Genomic DNA, 20,230 nt, shown 5'->3' on the forward strand with positions numbered 1-20,230 from the left:
CCCATTGCCCTGGGTCTGGATTCATATGTAGGCCAGACTGGCAGCCTATAACAGATTTGCTTACTGAAAGGGTATTATTAAGCGGTTAGATGTGTATCCCTGACTCTGGCATTAAATTCTGGATGAACAGTCTAGTGAGAGTAACAGGAGGTCATTTCCTGGTCCACTGATAGCTCCTTCATCCCTGAGTTAAGATCCCAGTGCACCTTTTTCCTGACCGTGGTTTGATTCTGATACCTTCCTGCACTCTGGTGATATCACACAGTCTCTCTCTATGTGGGATCTGTCACTGTGAGGGTTTAATTGATGCCGGTGACTCTACCTTTTGCAGCTACTCCAGATCCTGAGCCAACAGAATTCTCCACTCCAGGGAGATGAGGCAACCCAGACCATGGATGGAGACTGGGATTTTCCAGATCTCTGTGGGACTTAGTGCTATTCTCCCTGTGTAACCCTCACTGCATCAGTCTCATTTCCCATTCTGTCTATTTTTCTATCTCCTGTAGATACTCAGGATGCTCTTGACCAAACAGAATCCGCAATTCCTGTCTCGTTCATCACCACACTGAAGACAGTTGGTCAGCCAGTGAGATGGAGACTGAGATCTGGACCCTTCAGTAAATCCTGCAGCGAGGTAAGATCACTCACAGTGAACAGAGCAGAGTGTATTTAAGGGATCGAACTTTGGTCCAGAACACATGACACAGATACAGTGTTGAAGGGAAAACATAGAGCATGATGGTCCCAGGCTCAATCCCCACCCTCTTGTTAATTTTCATCTCTGCTGTACTGAGCCTTCCTATATCAATACAGTAAGTTGACAGTTATCAATTCAGGCCTGTGCTATCTTAGTGAGGATCAGTACAACAGAGGGGCAAGCAGGCCTCCCTCAAGGAGATGGTATTGAAACCTGTGATCCTTCTGTTCTATATTCTGTCCTCACGCTGATTCTTGTCATGTGATATAGTCCAGCAAGGAAACATGCCTTTCGGTCTAACTTGTTTGTGCCAATGTCTTGAATGGTTGTAAGTCCCAGAAAGTTTTCTATTTCTGTAACCTCCACCCCTCCCAGATTCTCGCTGCATATTTGAAACCTACTCCGATGCTGATGACTCTCCCTGTATGTAAATTGCTCCAATGTCGATAACATGCCCAATCTCAATAATCTCATCCTGCACTCAGTACAATAATTTCCATTTCTGTAGTTTTGCACAATACTTACAGTGCCCCTGTCTCTGTAAAATCCTCCAGCCTGGAGCAAAATACCCACCTGTGTACTTTCCTCAAGCCCCAAGAAAACATGATATCACTGTAACCTTCTGCAGGTCCGATCACACTCCTGCCTCCTGGCCTATAGCACCACACGACCATAGTAACCTTCTCCCAACCCGACCGACCTCCTTACCGATATGAACACCTCTAGACCGTTTTCAAGCCACAGCAGCACTCCACATCTGTTTGCTCGTCCACTCCCTACAGTCCTCCCAGCACCTCAAACACACTCTCTCTGTGTAATTCTGGAATTTGGGCAGCACGGTGGCTCAGTGGTGAGAGCTAGTGCCTCACAGTACCAGGGACCCAGGTTCGATTCCAGCGTTAGGTGACTGTCTGTCTGTGTGGAGTTTGATCCTTCTCCCTGTGTCTGCCTGGGTTTCCTCCAGGTGTTCCAGTTTCCTCCCACAGTCCAAAGATGTGCAGGTCAGGTGAATCGGCATGCTAAATTGTCCATAGTGTTAGGTGCATTGTCGGAGAGAAGTGGGTCTGGGTGGATTAATCTTTGGAGAGTTGGTGTGGACTTGTTGGGCCGAAGTACCTGTTCTCATGCTGTAGGGAATCTAATCTAAACTCTCCCTCTGCGTTCCATATTACTGCCCCTAAATAGATCCATCTATCCATAATCAGCCACAACCCCTTCAAACCTCCGAGTCTGCGTGAACTCCCAGAGCACCAACATCCCTCCTTAACTGTGTAATCTTTTCCATTCCTGAAACACTGAAAATGTGGACATCCTACAAACCTCCATATCTGCGTAACCTCTCAGGACCATGTAAAAACAACGATCTGTGGAACCAGCTCCAATGCTTGTGTCTCTCCCGATCAGTTTCTCCAAGACTTACAATCTCTTCAACATCCTCCCGTCGCTATCACCCGCCCTGTCAATGTAAGCTCCTCCGGTCTTCCCACCAATCTAATCATCTCCATAACCTTCTCCAGCTCTTACACCCCTATCTGTGTAAACGTTACACTCCCCTACAACCATCCCTAAAGCAGAAACCTCCTCCAGTGTGTGCAATCCTCCCTATCTGTGTTAGTGTCTCCAGGCTCTATTGCTGTTACTCTCTCTGTAAGCTCTGACAGATTGTACAGCTTGCCGGTTCATATTCTTTCCAGAACCTCAGCATCTGACATCAACAAAAGTCTTCATTAACTACAACCTTCCATATCTCTCTTCTTTCCTCAATTCTATACAATTCTCTTAATCTCTGTAAGTAGCACAATTCCGTAAAATACCCCATGCCTGCGTAAACTGACCCAATCCGACAGTGAGAAGCCTCACTGTCCTTTTGATCACCTGTAGTCCCTTCAGATCTCCCTGTATCTTCCCTGACTCCATTGAATACAGCCCATCTCATGTTATAACTCCTCTAACTCATATATTACTCTCCATCTCTGTGATATACTTCAGTTACTGCAATTCTCATTCTTCATCTCCAGAGCTTCCAATCCCCCGATCAATTTAAGGTTTTGATCCTCTGCAGCATGTTTAACACCTATAGCAGCCTCCAACTCCTCAACGCATCCTGTCGCTGTAACCTCCTCAAATACTACAAGCTCACTGTCTTTGTAATCTATTCCAGTATCTGCAACCCTCTCGACTTTTGTAACCCACTCCAGAACAGCACTCCACATCTCTGTGTAACTGATGGGAATGCTGTAAACCTGCCTTCACAGTCCTCACTAACTCTCTGAACGTCTGCAGCCCTGCAACCCTCAGCATCTCTGGCTCCTCCAATCCCTACACTTCTACCTGGCTGTGTGAACTGATCCAGCCCCTTCAAACCTCCCTATCTCACTCACTCCTGCAGCTCCAACTCTTGTCCATGTCAGTTTAATTACCAGCGCCAACAATACTCCTGCAGCTCCAACTACCACCCCTACCTGTGTACACTCCAATGCTCCCTTTCTCTATAAACTCCTGTAGCTCCAATACCACCCCATCTGTCTAATCTCCAGTGCCTCTGTGTAATCGCTAGTCCCTATATTCCTCCTAATTTCTGTAAATCCTTCGGAACTGATAATCCTGTAACTCTACTTGACATCTTTCAGCCCGATAACCACCTGATCTCAAACCACCGAACTTTGTAACATCCTCCAGTCTCTACAGCCCAGCTTTTCTCTGTTAGCTTCTCTGGTAACTGTATTCCCCTTCATCCCCGGTTACAGATCCTTGCTCAGTGAAACAATGTCTCAGTACCGAATTTGTAAGAACACAAGAATCTTTGGTGTATCAATAAATTTGCCTCATTTTCTAAATTTTAATTACAGTTAAAGCCTTTTTCCTCAGATGATGACATGAGCTTGTACAAGAGGGCACAGCTACAAAGTGAGGGGTGACAGGTTTAAGACTGATGTCAGAGGCAGGTTCGTTCCTCAGAGAGTGGTAAGAGCATGGAATGCCTTGCCTGCCAATGTACTTAACTCATCCACGTTAGGGGGATTTATACAATCCTTGGATAAGCACATGGATGATGATGGAACAGTGTCGGGGGATTGGCTTAGATTAGTTCACAGGTCAGTGCAACACCGAGGGCAAAAGGCATGTTCTACGCTGTATTTTTCTATGTTCTGTAAACCCTTACATCTTCCCCACTTCACTAACTACACGCAGGCACTACAGCCCTCTTCATCTCTGCACCTCCTCCACCCACTTCATTCTTCTCTATCTCCGTAAATTCCTCCAGCCACTCTACCCCTCCCCACCTCTGTGTCCTGCTCCAGCCTCTCTATCGCTGACATCCACCAACATCTAAACCTATTCTTATCTGCATAACCTACACCAACACATGCATCTTCCAGCCCTCCAACCCTACTGAGCTCTGTAATCTCCTGCAGTATCTTCAGTCCTTCCTATCACTGTGGCTTCCTTCATCACATATCCTTCCATATCTCTGGACCCACTCTAACAATTACATACTACCCTCTCGCTTTTAACTTCACAAGCTCCTCCATTCCTCCCTGCCTTTGGAAACATTTACAGCCTCTACAGCCTTCTCTAATTTTGTGAAGTCTGCCAGCACATACACCCATCCGTATCTCGGTCATCTCATTGTTCTATTGCAGTTTCCACCCATTTGTAACACCCTCCTGAACCTATACCTCCATATCACTGTAACTTTATCTAACCCGAAGCTCCTCCAAATCTCTGTGAACGTTTCTCTATATTCATTGACATGCATTCACAATCTTTGAGATGGCGAATACTAAATATTCTGAGACCCGTGGAGGGATATAATTTTAGATCATCTTAGTACCAGATACGTTGCCCCTTATCCTGAGATCCTGTTATCATGTTTTGGATTCCCAGACCCACAGAAATGATTTCTCAGCATCGACCCTATAAAGCTCTTTCCATTCAGAAGCTTTTGCTCCTCAAACAAATCACTTCTCCATTTCCTGAGACTCGAAAATGTCGATTAAATGTTTTCACAAATGCAGCAAGGGGCACACAGATGCAAAACAGTGAAACATTTGTGTATTATTCATTGATCAGTATCAAACATTGCAGGGTGCGCAATCATTTATTGCCCATACACTTTTGTTCTGGACACGGTGGTTGTGTGTGCCCATGCAGCAGGGTCACCCACAATAATGTTAGGGAATGAAAGACAGGATATTCATCAAGTAACACCCGCGAGACTGAGATATATTTCCCAGTCAAGATGGTCATTGACTTTATGTGCAACTTGCAGGGTTAGTGATTCCGTCGATCTGTTACCCTGCTACTTTCGATGCTCAAGTCTTGAAAGGTGCTGTCGAATGGACTTTGATAAATGTCTGCAATGTACCTTGTATCTGGAACACACTGCCTCCATTGAGGGTTGATAGTGGAAATAGTGAATGTTGTGGATGTTGTCGCAATCGAGCTGGACTACACATGTACCCTTTCTTATACAGGGGCAGCATAGCTCTTCCAGGTATAATCTTCGCTACGTTTTGGCAATACGACTTCAATTTGTTACAATCAGTGACTTCATGTAATTTAATTGAACAATTATCTGCTGAAATGAGTTTGTAATTGGCTGCATGGTCGCCGTGCCATTTCCATGTGGAACACAATACGATTAGGACAGGATATGGTTGTTGAGCGCTTTGCGCCTGTTCCATAATTTAAGGAGATTATAACTGATTTGTTACATAACTCCTTTTACCTGCTTTTGGCCCAAATCGGTCACGACCCTTCCTTCGCAAAAGAGTTTCTATCTCAGGTATTGAAGTGTAAACAAAGAATGAAACAATACCAACCAAAACAGGGAACAAGATAGATGTTGAATGGATTATCTGAAACGTGTCAACTCAGTGTTGACTACAGAAGGCTGTAGAGGGACAATTTGAATGATGGGTAAGGTCCTTCACTCATTGTCTTTACTTCTGTTGCGAATAGTTTCTTCAACAAAGATAGTCCTTCAGCTTTTCAAAGTAAGAAATAGATTGTGTTTTGCATGTGTCAAGCAGGTTGCATAGTAAAAGTGGGAAATTGGGTGGAGGTAATAATGCTCATTTGAAGTGTCAGTGAGAACACTATGGGCCTCCTTCACTCGAACAAAACTATAAATATGAATGTACTCGGATGGATTAAATATTCATTAAAAGACAGGAAACAGAGTGAAGAATTTACAGTTAATGTTTGTGTGGAAATATGTGCTGTGAGGAAGATGTAAATATTTAGAAAATTGAACGGGCCGCCACATGGGCAAGGTCATTGCAAATGACGTATGATGCAGAAACGTGAAGTTATCCACTTTATTAGAGAAATTAATAGACATTATATTTCATAAATTGTGAAACGTTGGAAAGTACAGATATAAATAAAACCCACGGTGTCCTTGTCTATACGCTGCTGATATCTAACTTACAGGTGCAGCAGGCTATTTGGAAAAACAGTGGAATGAGAATCTTTATTGTCAGAGGGTGTAAGCACAAGGGGAGAGACGTCTTGCTTCAGTTGAATTGGAGCTTAGTCAGACTGCACCCGGAGGACTCTGTGCAGTTTTGGTTCTTTCTCTCAGTAAATATTTTATTGCCATAGAGAGAGGAAAAGGAAGGTTCAATAGGCTTCTTCCAAGGACTATGCTATCAAAGGTGTCCAGGAGAATCTTTGCCTGTTTACCCCAGTGTTTCAAGGAATGAACATTATTTTCCTTGGAAATTACATAATACTGATTACATTCCTGCTTCTAAATAATTTCTGGCTATTTGTGTACCATTTTTCAATTCAGTTGCATTCCGAACTGTGTCACACTCCAACGGGAGACAAGCTTTTGTTCTCACAAACACAGGAATAGTAGCAGACTGGATACCATAAGGCATAAGGACAGTAATATTTCCAGCAGCTCTCCAGCTGTTCTGCCTTTCAGTTCAATAATGTTTATCCTCATAGTACTCAACTCCACTTTCCTGCCCTTTCCCCATCACCTATGATTCACTGACTAAATAAAAATATATCTCTCAGCCTTGAAGATATTTTAAAACTCTTCTGCAATTGTTTCTCTTACTGGTGTGAGACTTGGTCGTCTTTACTTCCGTTGTTTATTTCTAGCACAGTTTGATGAAACGAAATTAGATGCCGACCTCTCTGTAGCACCTCCACTCTGTTCAAAAGCACAATAAATAAATAAAGCTCAGAGCCTGTTAGTTTCGCCCTTTCCTTTCATATTAATTTAAGATACAGCTCACAGATCTGGGGGATTTGTCCAGTTTTTACTCTGCCAAAACTTCCAGTTCTTCCTTCCGGTCGCTATCAATCCATTAAAGGGTCACACAGTCGCCCTCCATGAATCCAGGAACTCCTTCGCCCAAGTGAAGACGGATATGAAATACGTGTTTCACATATTTTCTGGCTGTGTGCACAGGCTGCTTCCATGATCCCTCCTATTCCCTGTTTTTTCCCTTGTTATCCTCTTCCCCTGATATGTGGATGAAATATCTTGTGCTTCTTACAACCTTACCCGCTAATGTTTTATTACACCTCCTTTATTCTCTTCTCCTGATTTCCTTAACTTCAGCGCTGCACTTTCTACATTCTTAGAGGGATTCCATTGATCTGCTCACTTTATAGCTGCTTTAAGCTACTCTTTACTTTGTTATTCAGCTCTGAATATTTGTAGACATCGGAGTATCTCTGGGCTTGTTTTCGTAAGGTTGATCTTAGATTGTAACATATTTCATTTTGAGCATGGACACTCCTCTCTAATCCACGTTATTAACAGCGTTACCCAGAAGTAAATGTCCCCACACTACTTTGGCCAGATCCTATTTTCTAACAAACTCTGTCTCCCTAATCCAAAATCGTTAGATTTTGAAAACGTTTTTTGCCTTTTCCTTAAGGAACTTAAAATATATGGTGGGCGGCACAGTGCTTAGCACTGCTGGCTCACAGTGCCAGAGACCCGGGTTCAATTCCTGCCTCAGGCGACTCTCTGTGTGGAGTTTGCACATTCTCCCCGTGTCTGCGTGGGTTTCCTCCGGGTGCTCCGGTTTCCTCCCACATTCCAAAGATGTGCAGGTCAGGTGAATTGGCCATGCTAAATTGCCCATAGTGTTAGGTAAGGGGTAGATGTAGAGGTATGGTTGGGTTGCGCTTCGGCGGGACGGTGTGGACCTTGTTGGGCCGAATGGCCTGTTTCCACACTGTAAGTAATCTAATCTAATCTAATCTAATCTAATCTAATCTAATCTAATCAAATCACGGATCAATTTCCTGAAACTCAAGAATATAGACGAAATTAATTCTGAAAGTGAAACCCAGATTGCAAGCTGTGAAACATTAGTGTATTATTCAGTGACAGGTATCAGCCATTGCTGGCTGGGCCATCATTTATTACACATAGACTGTTGTTCTGGACAAGGTGGTGGTGCGCTGCCTACTTGAGCATTTGCGGTCGGTTTGGTGCATGGGCACCCACAATAATGGGAGGGAAAGAAAACCAGGGTATTCATCAAGTGAAACCCATGGAATGGTGATGTATTTCCATGTCAGGACAGTCATTGACTTTACGTGTAACTTGCAGGGGGTGGTGTTTCCATGGATTTATTGCCCTTGATATTGCAGATGGTCATGGATTGGAAGGTGCTGTCGAATGAACTGTGGTAAATATCTACGATGTATCTTGTTGGATACACTGCTTCCATTGAAAGTTGATGGTGGAGGCAGTAAATGTTGTGCATTTGGTGGCAAAAAGGTGGACAGCAAATGCACCCTTCCTTGTACATGGACAGCATAACATATCTAGGCATGTTCCTAGATTTCTTTAGCAATACAAATTCTTTATGTTACAATCAGTCACTCCATATAATTTAATTAAACATTTATCTGTTTAAATGAATTTGTAATTGGCTGCATGGTCACCATGCCATTGCAACATGAAACCCAAGACGATAGGAATAGGATGAGCTTGTTGAACCCTTTGCGCTTGTTCCACAATTTAAGGACATTTGTTACGTAACTCCATTTACCTGCCTTTGGCCCAAATCTGTCACAAGCTTTCCTTTGCAAAAAAGGTTTCTTTCTCAGGTATTAAGGAGTAAACAAATAACTAAGCAATACCAACCAAAACAGGGAACAAGACGGATGTCGGGTCGATAACCTGAAACGTGTCAACTCAATCTTGACTATAGAAGGCTGCTGAGGGTCAATTTGAATGCCGAGGTGATGTACTTCATTCATTGTCTTTTCTTTGGTTGAGAATATTTACTCAGAGGAGATTATTCTTCAACAAAGACAGTTGGATTGCTTTTCACAGAAAGAAATAAAATAAGTAGATTATGTTCAGGATGAGTCAGGGAGGATACAGAGGAAAGGCCGGATAATGTTTGTAGGTAATGATGTGCATTTGAATTGCCTGTGAATGCACACTGGGCCTCCTGCTCCCTAAAAATTCTAGCATTTCAAATCCACTCGATGGATTAATTATTATTGAAAAGACTGGAAATACAATGTAGGAATTAAACGTAATTCATGTGTGGGGATGCGTGCAGTGAGGAAGATGGAAAAAAATTATGAAGATTGATTCGGCGTCCACATGGACAAGATCAGTGCAAATATCATCATGTGGAAACAGAAAGTTATTAACTTTTTTGGCAAAATTGATGTGAGGTATAATTCTTAATTCTTAAAATGTTGGAAAGTACAGTTTTAAATAAAACCGAAGTGTCCTTGTCTATAAGCTGACGACGTGTAACATACAGGTGCAGCAAACTAGTTGGAATGTCAGTGGAATGGGAACCTTTATTGTCTGAGGATGTCAGCACAGGAGGAGTGACGTCTTGCTTCAGTTGAGTCGGAGCTTGGCCAGATTGTACGTGAAGGACTATTTGCAATGTTGATTCTTTATCTCAGGAAATATATTACTGCCACAGAGAGATGGCAAGCAAGGTTCAATTGACTTCTTCCAAGGAATATTATATCAAAGAGGGCCATGACAAACTAGATCTGTGTTGCCTAGTGTTTCAAAGAATGAGACTACATTTCATTGCAAGGTTTAAAATACAGATTGGATTCCTGCTTCAAACATATTTCTGCTGATTCGTGTAGCATTTATAAATTCCTTGAATTCGTCAGTTGCATTCTGAACCGTGGCTCACAGAGAGGTTGTTGTTCCTGCGAACACAGGGATAGTAGCAGAACGAATACCATGAGGCATAGCAACAACAGTAGGCCCAGCAGCTCGCCGAGTATGCTCTGCCTTTCAGTTCAATGACGTTTGTTCTAATAATCCTCAACTCCATTTTCCTCGTAACCTATGATTCATCGATTGATTAAAAATATGTCTCTCACCTTTGAAGATACTTAATGATCCAAGCTCAATAGCTTTCAGAACCTTCTACAATTGTTTCCCTCTCACTGATATGAGACTTGGTGGTTTTAATTCTCTCGTTTGTTTCTAGCACTCCTTGTTGAATCTACATTTGATTGCACCATGTTCTATCGCATATCTTTTGTGGCAAAAGCACAGTAAGAAAAGAGGGTCAGGACCTGTAATTTCCTCCTTCCGTTCCCATAAGAGTTAAGATACAGCTCATCCAGATCTGGGGATGTGTCCGCTCTTTATTCTGCTACTCTTCCCGATTCCAAAATGTCACTCTCTAAACTGAAGACTGGTATGAAGTACGTATTTATCATATTCTCTGGATCCACGCACAGGCTGCCTCCTTGATCCCTAATACCACCATTCTTTCCAGGGTTATCCTCTTCCCCGGGTATAGCGATTGAACACCCGCTGATGTTTTATCACACCCCATTTTTGCTTTTCAACTGATTTCCGTAAGTTCAGTTTTACAACTTCCACATTCTTATAGGGATTCCATTGATCTGCTCACTTTATAACTGCTTTAAGCTTCTCTTTACTTAGTTTTTCAGCCCTGAACGTTTGCAGATGTTGAAGGTTCAGTGTGCTCGTTTTCCTTTATTGGAACTCAGATTGTAAAATATTGGTCCCAAACTCTCATCAAATCCATTTTGAGCATGAACACCGCTCCCCACTCCATGCTGTTCGACTACAGCTTTACCCACAATTAGAATGACACTATTTGAAAGGCATCTGCATGTATATAAGATTAGGAATGGTTTGGAGGGATAAGGGCCAGGTGCTGGCTAGTGGGACTAGATTAGGTTCGGTCCAGAATTAAACCATCCCTTGTTGTATCTTCCACATGCTGATACAAGAAGATCTCAGCAATAAATATCAAAATATTTGTGCCCAATAAATGTGGCATATTGAAAAGCATAAATATAATTACCTTCTTATTGTTTTTATACACTACAGCGATTGGTTACACTTTGGCTCATGTATTTTCCTTTAAAGGTCGATCTTTAATATGACCCTAGTAATTATCTGTCATCTTTTTTATTCTAATCACAATCCTCGAAGCCTCAGTTGAAGGCCCGTGCAAGATCTTGTCCATCTTATCAGCAGTAATTGATTCCTTACTTAATAAAACAACAGCATCTCCTATCTATAGTTCCTATGCTAGAGTTGCCAATAATGACCTCCTTCAACCACATCTCTGATGGCAAAAAAGTCACAATTTCACGTGCCAGTCTATTCCCTTATCACATCTGTCTGACATGTAATAATCCTAGCACCAAAGTAAAGGACATCCAGCCTGGAATATAACACCAGGAACAGTCTGTACCTCGTCTGTACTTCGGAGTTCTGTAACCATTCACCGTTTGTTATCAGGCTTCCTAATCTACGAAGCAAAACTGGAAATCTAAGACTGTAAGAAGCAATATTTGTTGAATCATCTTTTTTTTTAAATTGATGCATCAAATGCCATTTTCCCGAACTGAGCGATCATCTCCACATACCATGAGTTTTTTGGTGATTAATTCGCTAGTCAGTGTGCAGAGTGGCAGATCTCAGTAATGTGCAGTGATGATGAAGCCTCTCCACAAGTGCATGTGTTCCCAGCGATGCTGCTGGAGTGTGCAGGGTACCGGCTTGTGTGCTGACCCTTTGTGAACAATAATCACTCTCCTTCTGGTAACTCAAATCTGCCTCTCATCATGTGACGTTTCTCACAGAAAATGCTGAGTGCCTTCCTATGTTTTCCCTTCCATGATCCCGAGGATATTGGGAACCATACTGGCTCAGGAAGTCAGCAAACTATCTAGCATTGAAATCAAAAGCAGTCAATAAGTGGGTTAAACAGGCCATTATGGAGTGGACCACCTGAGAAGAAGCACAGACTGTTTCTTCCAGGTAGTGGATTCTCATCACTTGGTGAATGGGGGAGGGAGTGAGGTGAGGAAACTGGGAAGGGGCGTTAGGTCGAGACTTGCACATATGGTGTCCATTGTTACATTCAACTGAGTGTCAGTACAATGTGTGTGTGATGACAAAGATCAGAAAAAATCCACACAGTTCAGTTATTAAAGTGGTTCTCGGCTTGGCATTTGCTGCCGTTTCCCTCAGATGCACTCTGCAGGACTGATCTCGATTGAAACCCATTCAAAAGCAGGTTGGGTGACCCTTGTATCTTCATCTCTGGCCATCTACACAGAAAATCAGTTTTATTTTGTCACTGATTAGTGTGAAGGTGACATATACTGCTTATGGATTTAGAATGTTCACTGTGAGACACAGTGTGCTCCAGGAGACAGTCAAATTGTGAATTTCTTCATCTTGGGTCTGGTGCAGGGTGCAAATATCTGGAATCTAGGAGGAAGGCCAGATGCTGTCAAGTCGATTGTGCGGTGTGTTCTGGCAAGACATGCCCATCCATCTGCTCCCTGGAGCAGGCTGAGACTGAAGATGAATTTGTAAGACCTGTTTGTTGGTCAGTCATCGGTACCTAATTTGAACAGCATATTTGTCTACCCTAAGACCAGCGATAGGCTATTGGTTAGTTTTCACCCGCCCAGGATGGGCTGCGAATGATTTCTTGTGAAAGTTGGTTTGAATAACTGCCCTTACCCAGGTTGTAAGGTCTCTTGAGGAGCAGGCCAGTGTGTCACTCAGTATTACAGGCAGCTGTGAGTTCCAGTAGCACTATGCCTGAATTCAGATCCTTCGGAATCTATTTATTATGTAGGTCGTGATTGCAAGTGATGGGTTTCCCGGTATGAACAATAATAAAATATCTTCTGTGTTTTGTAAATTGGGGACAACAATAACATGTGAACTCCGACTATTTCATATAACAATGCTTACATTATATCTGAGAAAACAACATTGTTACTATATGTTTAGAACTAAAATTTAAACTCATTACAACACTTTATGATATAAAAATAAAAGATAACTACATGTTATTTTATGTTGAACAGAGAATATTTGCCTCATCTTTGTATGGTACCAAAATCCTAGATTAGTGTCGTCAATCTTTTAATAAAACGTAGGTGAAATAATTTGTTTCATTTTGATTACATGTGGTTGGTTAAATTAAAAGAGAGGGAAATGGCTCTTAACTTTGCTAAAGAGCTTCTGAGTTTTGAAGATGCTTCCCAACTTTGCCAAGGAAGGTTAGAAAGACAGAGGAAGGATATTCTTTTGTAATTAGCAAACAGATTAGAATTGGTTTTAAACAGGGACATAAGGAAATTGAAATGGACTTGGTCAAACACTGAGGTATATCAGAGAAACAGAAGTTCAGCAGAATTAGAAAAATGTAAACTGTGCATGAGCCAAACGGAATGGGAAGCAAAAGAAATGGAGAGAAGGTTATTAGCTGAGCAAAAAGATAGAGAGAAGAAAGAAGAGAAAGAGAGAAAAGGAGACTGAGGAGAGAGAGAGTAAAAGACTGAAAAGAGCGAGAGAGAAAAGGCGAGAAGTTTCATAGCTGACCAAAGAGAGAGATGAAGGAGAAAGAGAAAGGGAGAGAGTGTGAACTTCAGTAGTTGCTTATTAGTCAGGAAAATCAAGTTCAGATGGAAATGAAGTCAAGAGAGTTTATTCTGCTGGAGGGGTTCATAAACGCATTTCCAGAGAATTTATATGATGAACAGAAATTTCAAGAAGTGAGAAGGGCAGCAGAGATGACCGAAAAATGTGCATTGATACATGACGTGAAATTTAGTTTCTGAAACGAGTTTCATCCCTGTGAGGGATAGAAATTGGAAGCAGGCGAGATCCTTCACTATAAAACAAAGAGACGAGCACACTGGGAATAGTTCTCCTTTGGTGATGAAAAGAATTTCGAGAAAATGAAAGGTCTCAGGTGTTTCCACGGTGGTAAGATGGGACACATAAAGTCACAGTGCTGGTCGTGGAAGAATGACATTGTGGGAAAAGATGTGGGAAAAGAGGCTAATCCAATGGTATTCGGGAAAGTAGTAAAGGAGACCCAAAGAAAAGCCAAGGAGCTGCAGGAGAGTGCACATCCTTGGCAGGGGTGGGATATTGAATTAGTTGCTGATCTCTGTAAAGACTTTAACACGGTGGGAAATGTCTACTCAGGAAGATCAAGAAGATAATGGGAAATAGGTTATTGTTTCATGAGGTATGGGATCTGTTCATTCTCTGATAGTAAGAGATGAAAGTATTTTCACGCTTTCCGACATGTTACCCGAGAAGGTAATAATTTGTTGAATAGATAGGCAGAAAGTTAGCATTCCTCTGTGTAAGATCATGTTGGAGAGCCAAATCAAGACTGGGGAAGTTTCTGTACGAGTGACTGACAGAATGTCAGTTTCAGGAATACAATTTGTTCTTGGGAATTATTTAGCAGGAACCAAGATGGGAGTGACATCCCTTGAGTGGAGAAGCCAATGGAATATCAGGGAACTAAGGAGTAACAAGAAGAATGCCATGGAAGTTTTCCAGACTGTGTCGTAGTAAGAAGGCACTGTCATAAGTTACAGCAAGAAGGAAAGACGAAGAAGTTGAAGTTCACTAAGCTGACACCCTGTACGATGTAATGGCAGAGGAAAACCCTTAACAGGCAGTGGGGCTGACAGAAGTGTTTAGTCCAGAAAGCCTAAGAGACTTGCAACAGAAAGATGAGAAGATATATATTCTGACACCAACTCAGAAAAGGAATCAGAATATATTCCTGAGGGTTATTATCTTAAGGATAGAAGCCTAAAACAAAAGTGGAGATCCCAGCAGGTTAGTGCAGAGGAGAAATGGGCAGAGGTGCACCAGGTTGTGTTGCCTGTAGCATACAGACAGGAAGTGTTATGGGTAGAACATGAATTACCAGAAGGAGGTCACCTCGGTGTAAGGAGGACTTGGGCTAATGTACAAAAGCATTTCCTTTGGCCTTGCATGCACAAGAATGTGGTTGAATATTGACACACATATTATACATGCCGAATGGTAGGTATGCCACAGGCAGTAATAAAATCAGTAGCTTTGTTGCCAATTCCCGCATTTGAAGAATCTTTCATATGGTTTATGATTGATTGTGGAGGTCCCCTCCCTAAAACTAAAAGTGGAAATCAGCACTTGGTAACTATAATGCATACGTCTACTAGATTTCGGAGGCAATTCCATTCCGGAGTATTAAGACAAAAAGGATGGTCAGGAGTTGGTAGCTTTCTTTACCCTTTATGGGCTACCTGGAGAGATTCAATCAGGCCAAGGGTCCCATTATACTGCTGAGACTTGTAAGCCAGTTTTGGATAGCACACAACACTTTAAACAACATAAAACAAGGACTGCAGATGCTGGAAAGCAGATTCTAGATTAGAGTGGTGCTGGAAAAGCACAACATTTCAGGCAGCACCGAGGAGCAGGAAAATCGATGTTACGGGCAAAAGCCCTTCATCAAGAATCCTGATTAAGAGCTTTTGCCCGAAACGTCGATTTTCCTGCTCCTCGGATGTTTCATGAACTGCTGTGCTTTTCCAGCAGCACTCTAATCTACAACACTTTAAATCAAGTCCGTACCATCCAAAATCCCGGGGTTTTGTGATGATGGAATAATTAAATCGGGAAGGTGAGTTAACTGAACAGCACCTGAATAGGGCACAGCAAAGACTGAAGCAGTTGGCAGATAGAAACTGTAAAATTCAGACGATTTCCCAAGGATATGATGTATTAGTATTGTTCCCAGTAGTAGGAAATACCTTCAAAGGCAGGTTTAGTGGTCCCTATCAAATTGAGAAAAAGTTATCTGTTAAAGTTGCTGTGCAGAAAAGAAGCTGCATTGGGCATGCCATCTGAATATGTTGAAACCTTACTATAATAACGACAGGGACTTGGCGAAGCAGGTATTATATATTGCTCTGCCGAGTGACAAATCAGATCCAGATGTAATGGCGTTTGATGTGCCTCAAAGTGTGTTAAATAATGAGGAAGTCCTTAAAGAATGGGGTGAGAGAATTGGCTATCTGTCTCAGGAGCAAAAAACACAATCGAAAGGTTTGTTGCAGCATTATGAGGACATATGCTGGAATAAAATGGGAGGACTAATAGCAGTGTGCATGAGGTGGAAGGAGGGAATGCTGTTCCAGTAAAACAATACCTTTAACGGCTTAATCCTTTGAATGCCCAACAGGTACAGAGGAAGTGAATGTGATACTCAATGAAGATGTCATCGAGCCGAGGCAGAATGGAGTGGAGTTCGCTGATCTTGTTAGTTCCCATAGCTGATGGAACTCAACAATTTTCTTTGGACTCTTGGAAGGTCAACGACGTAACAAAATCGCTCTCAAAGCCAATACTTAGTTTGGAGGACTGTACAGAGAAAGCTGGACAAGCCAGTCACATCACAAAGTTGATTTTATGCATTGTTACAAACAGGTATCTTTAATAGAGAAAGCGAAAAAAGTTTCTGCATTTGTTAACCCAAATGAACTGTATCAATTCCAAATAATACCCTTTGGAATGAAGAGCACACCAGCCACATTCCAAAGACTCATGAACAAACTTGTGGCCAGATTAAGAAATAACCTGATGATGTGGTGATCTTTCGCCATTCATGGAAAGATCACATGTGACAGTTGGCAAAATGCATTGAATGATTCCTAAAACCAAAGCTGGAAATAAACTTTAAAAAATCATAATTTGTGACATTCTTGGGACATAACATCGAACATGGAAGGATGATTCCAAGGAACGCGTGGATGAAAGCAATGGAGGAATTTCCTTAGCATGTAGAAATAGGTGCTTCGACTTTTGGGACTGAGCAGATTCGACAGGAAGTTTGTTCCAAAGTTCAGCAGCATGGGGGCACTACTGACAGATTTACTAAAGGAGAACATGAAATTTCGTTGGACAGAATAGTGCCAGGAGGAAAATGTACAAGCTATATTAACCATCACATCAGTTTAATATCATTATATTTGCAGACATATATTTGCAGATACATTCTGTTTTGCTCAAAAATGCACACACCGCAGGCAGACAAAGCAGGCAGTCATGGCATTTAATATTTTGTTAATTCCACTTTGGAAATAGAACAAGTCTAACTCAAGACTGGGACACAGACAGACTCTGACTTCACATCTATAATGCATTGTCTGAGCTGAGATGTCACCTTTTGTTGTGAAACCTTAAGTTATCATGAGAAGATGACTTAAATGAAGTTCTGGGATTTACATATTAATGAACCGAAAACTGCAACCCATTGTAAAGGATGAAAGACTTCAAAATTCAGGTTTGTTCAATGTACTATTTCAGTTGCATGGCACTCTAATATTTTGCTCTAAATTTTGTGTCTTACGATCTTACACTCCACAAACACCTGGTGAAGGAGCAGCGCATTGAAAGCTAGTGCTTCCAAATAAACCTGTTGGAATATAACCTGGTGTTGTATGATGTTCAAGTTCAGATCATGGTCTTTTCAAATAGAATACGACAATTTCTCTCATCCTTCCTTTATCCTGAATTCCAGTTATGATTCTAATTATTGATAATGTTATTGATAATCTTCGACAAAGTAATGCATTGCGTGTGAGTGTATGTATGTATGGGTCTATGTGGTTTTGTTTGTATGCATGTGTAACTGTGTCTGCCTCTTTTGGTGTGTACCTGTGTATGTATGTGTTATGTACGATCCTTTGCAATTGGAGTGAAATGAAAGAATGAGAAATTCCCATATGATTGAGGAAATGTACAAAGACTCCAAGCTGTCTGATATCAAACAACAAACAAAATTACAGCACAAGAACAGGCCCTTCTGCCCTCCAAGCCTGTACCAATTCAGATCCTCTACTTAAACCTGGCACATATCTTCTAAGAGTCTGTATCCCTTTGCTCCCTGTCCATTCATATATCTGTCTAGATACGTCTTAAATGATGCTATCGTGACTGCCTCTACCATCTCTGCTGGCAACGTGTTCCAGACACCCATCACTCTCTGCACAAAGACATTTCCACGCATATCTACCCTTGACTTTTCCCCTCTTGCTTTGAACTCGTGACCCCTAGTAATTGAGTCGCCACTCTGGGGAAAACAAGTCTTGCTTTCCATCCTATCTATATCTCTCGTAATTTTGTAGAGCTCAATCAGGTTCCCCGCTAGACCTCCATCTTTCTAATGACAATAATGCCGATCTACTCAAAATTTCTTCATTGCGAGCACCCACCATACCTGGTGAACCTCTTCTGCACCCTCTCCATAACATCCATATCCTTTTTGTAAGGTGGCGACCAGGTGTGTAGGCAGTATTCCAAATGTGGGGTACAAAAAGTCTTATACAACTGTAACATGTCCTGCCAACGCTTGTACTCAATACCCCATTGAATGAAGGAAAGCATGCGATATGCCCTCTTGACCACACTGTTCCATCTTCAGAGTACAATGGACCTGAACACCCAGAAATCACTGAACATCAAATTATCCCAGCACTTTTCAATTTTCTGTATATTTGGCTCTTGAATTAGATCTTCCAATTTGCATCACCTCACATTTGCCCGGATTGAATTTCATCTCCCATTTCTCTGCCAACTCTACAATCAATCTCTATTGTTCATTATTATCATACAATCCCCTTCACTATCTCTAACTCCACCAATCTTCGTGTCATCTGCAAACTTGCTAATGAGGCCATCCATACGCTCATCCAGATCACTTCTGTTTATCGAAAACAACAGTGGTCCCAGCACGGATCGCTGTTGTACAGCACTGGTCACAGGTCTCCATTTTCAGAAACTCCGTTCCACTACTAATCTCCATGAGCTGTGGCTCATCCAATTCTCTATCCATCTAACTAGTACATCCTGGACCCTATGCGACATCACATTCTCAATCAGCGTACCATGGGGAACCTTATCAAACGCCTTACTAAAGTTCATGTGTATGACATCAAATGACCGTCACTCAACAAGCAACTTTGTCAGTTCCTCAAAGAATTCTGTTAAGTTGGCAAGACATGACATTCTCTGCACAAAACTGTGTTGCCTATCACTGATAAGCACATTTTCTTCCAACTGGGAATACATCCTATCCCTCAGTATTTTCTCCAGCAGCTTCCCTACCACTAATGTCAGAGTCGCCATTCTTAAACAAGGGAACACCATTTGCAATTTTCCAGTACTGTGATTTCACCCGTGTTCAAAGATGCTGCAAAGATATCTGCTATGGTCCCACCTGTTTCCTCTCTCATCCAAGATCCCATCCGAACCTGGGAACTTGGCCACCTTAATGCCTTTTAGAATAACCAACACTTCCTCTCTCCTTATTTCAACTTGACCTAGAGGAATCAAGCATCCATACCCAATCTCAACATTTCTTCTTGGTGAATACCGATACAAAGTGCTCATTAATAATCTCACCCATTTCCTCTGACTCCACGCATAACTTTCCTCCTTTGTCCTTGAGTTATCCAACCCTTCCTCTGGTTACCCTCTTGCTCCTTATATATGAATTAAAGTCTTTGGGATTTTCCATAATCATATTTGCTAAATATTTCTTATGACCCCTTTTAGCCCTGTTAATTCCTTGTTTCAGATTGGTCCTACATTCCCGATTTTCTTGTCTGTCTTCAGTCGTCTAGACCTTATGTCCACTTCCTTTTTCCACTAAGCTAGTCTCATAGTTTCACCTGTCATCGATGGTTCCCTAATCTTGCCATTCCTACCCCTCATTTCCACAGAAGCATATCTGACCTCAACTCTAATCAACCTCTCTTTAAAAGCTTCCCACGTATCAAATGCGGATTTACCTTCAAACAACTGCTCCCAAACTATATTCCTTAACTTCTGCTGAATTTTGTTATAGTCGGCCTTCCCCCAATTTAGCACTCTTCCTTTAGGACATCTCTTGCCTTTGTCCTTGCGTATTCAATAACTTATGGAATTGTGATCAATAGTCCCAAAGTAATCCCCAACTGAAATTTCAACAACCTGGTCAGGCTCATTCCCCAGCATCAGGACAAAAATGGCCCTTTCCTGAGTTGGACTGTTTACATACTGCTCAAAAAACCCTCCTGGCTGCTCCTTACAAATTCTGCTCCATCCAGACGATTAATATTAAGTGAATCCCAGTCAATGTTGCGAAAATAAAATCGCCTTTCACCACCACCATGTTGCTCCCACATCTTTCCATGATCTGTTTAAATATT

At 41.9% G+C, this 20,230-nt stretch overlaps 1 protein-coding gene across 4 annotated transcripts in view; it reads left to right on the plus strand.

Moving 5' to 3' along the window:
* Window positions 1-17,407, plus strand: part of LOC140494379 (uncharacterized) — a 47,119-nt gene extending 29,712 nt beyond the window's left edge. For 3 of the 4 annotated variants that reach the window (XM_072593571.1, XM_072593574.1, XM_072593572.1), the window contains 2 exons: window positions 507-634; window positions 16,222-17,407. The gene's annotated coding sequence lies outside the window, so the exon portion shown is untranslated. Of the gene's footprint in view, window positions 1-506; window positions 635-4,970; window positions 5,012-16,221 lie in introns of those variants that run through there. The other variant, XM_072593573.1, reaches the window with a different exon arrangement.
* The last annotated feature ends 2,823 nt before the right edge of the window (window positions 17,408-20,230 follow it).

This window comes from Chiloscyllium punctatum, chromosome 24, assembly GCF_047496795.1.
Source record: "Chiloscyllium punctatum isolate Juve2018m chromosome 24, sChiPun1.3, whole genome shotgun sequence".
Classification (NCBI taxonomy): Eukaryota; Metazoa; Chordata; class Chondrichthyes; order Orectolobiformes; family Hemiscylliidae; genus Chiloscyllium; species Chiloscyllium punctatum.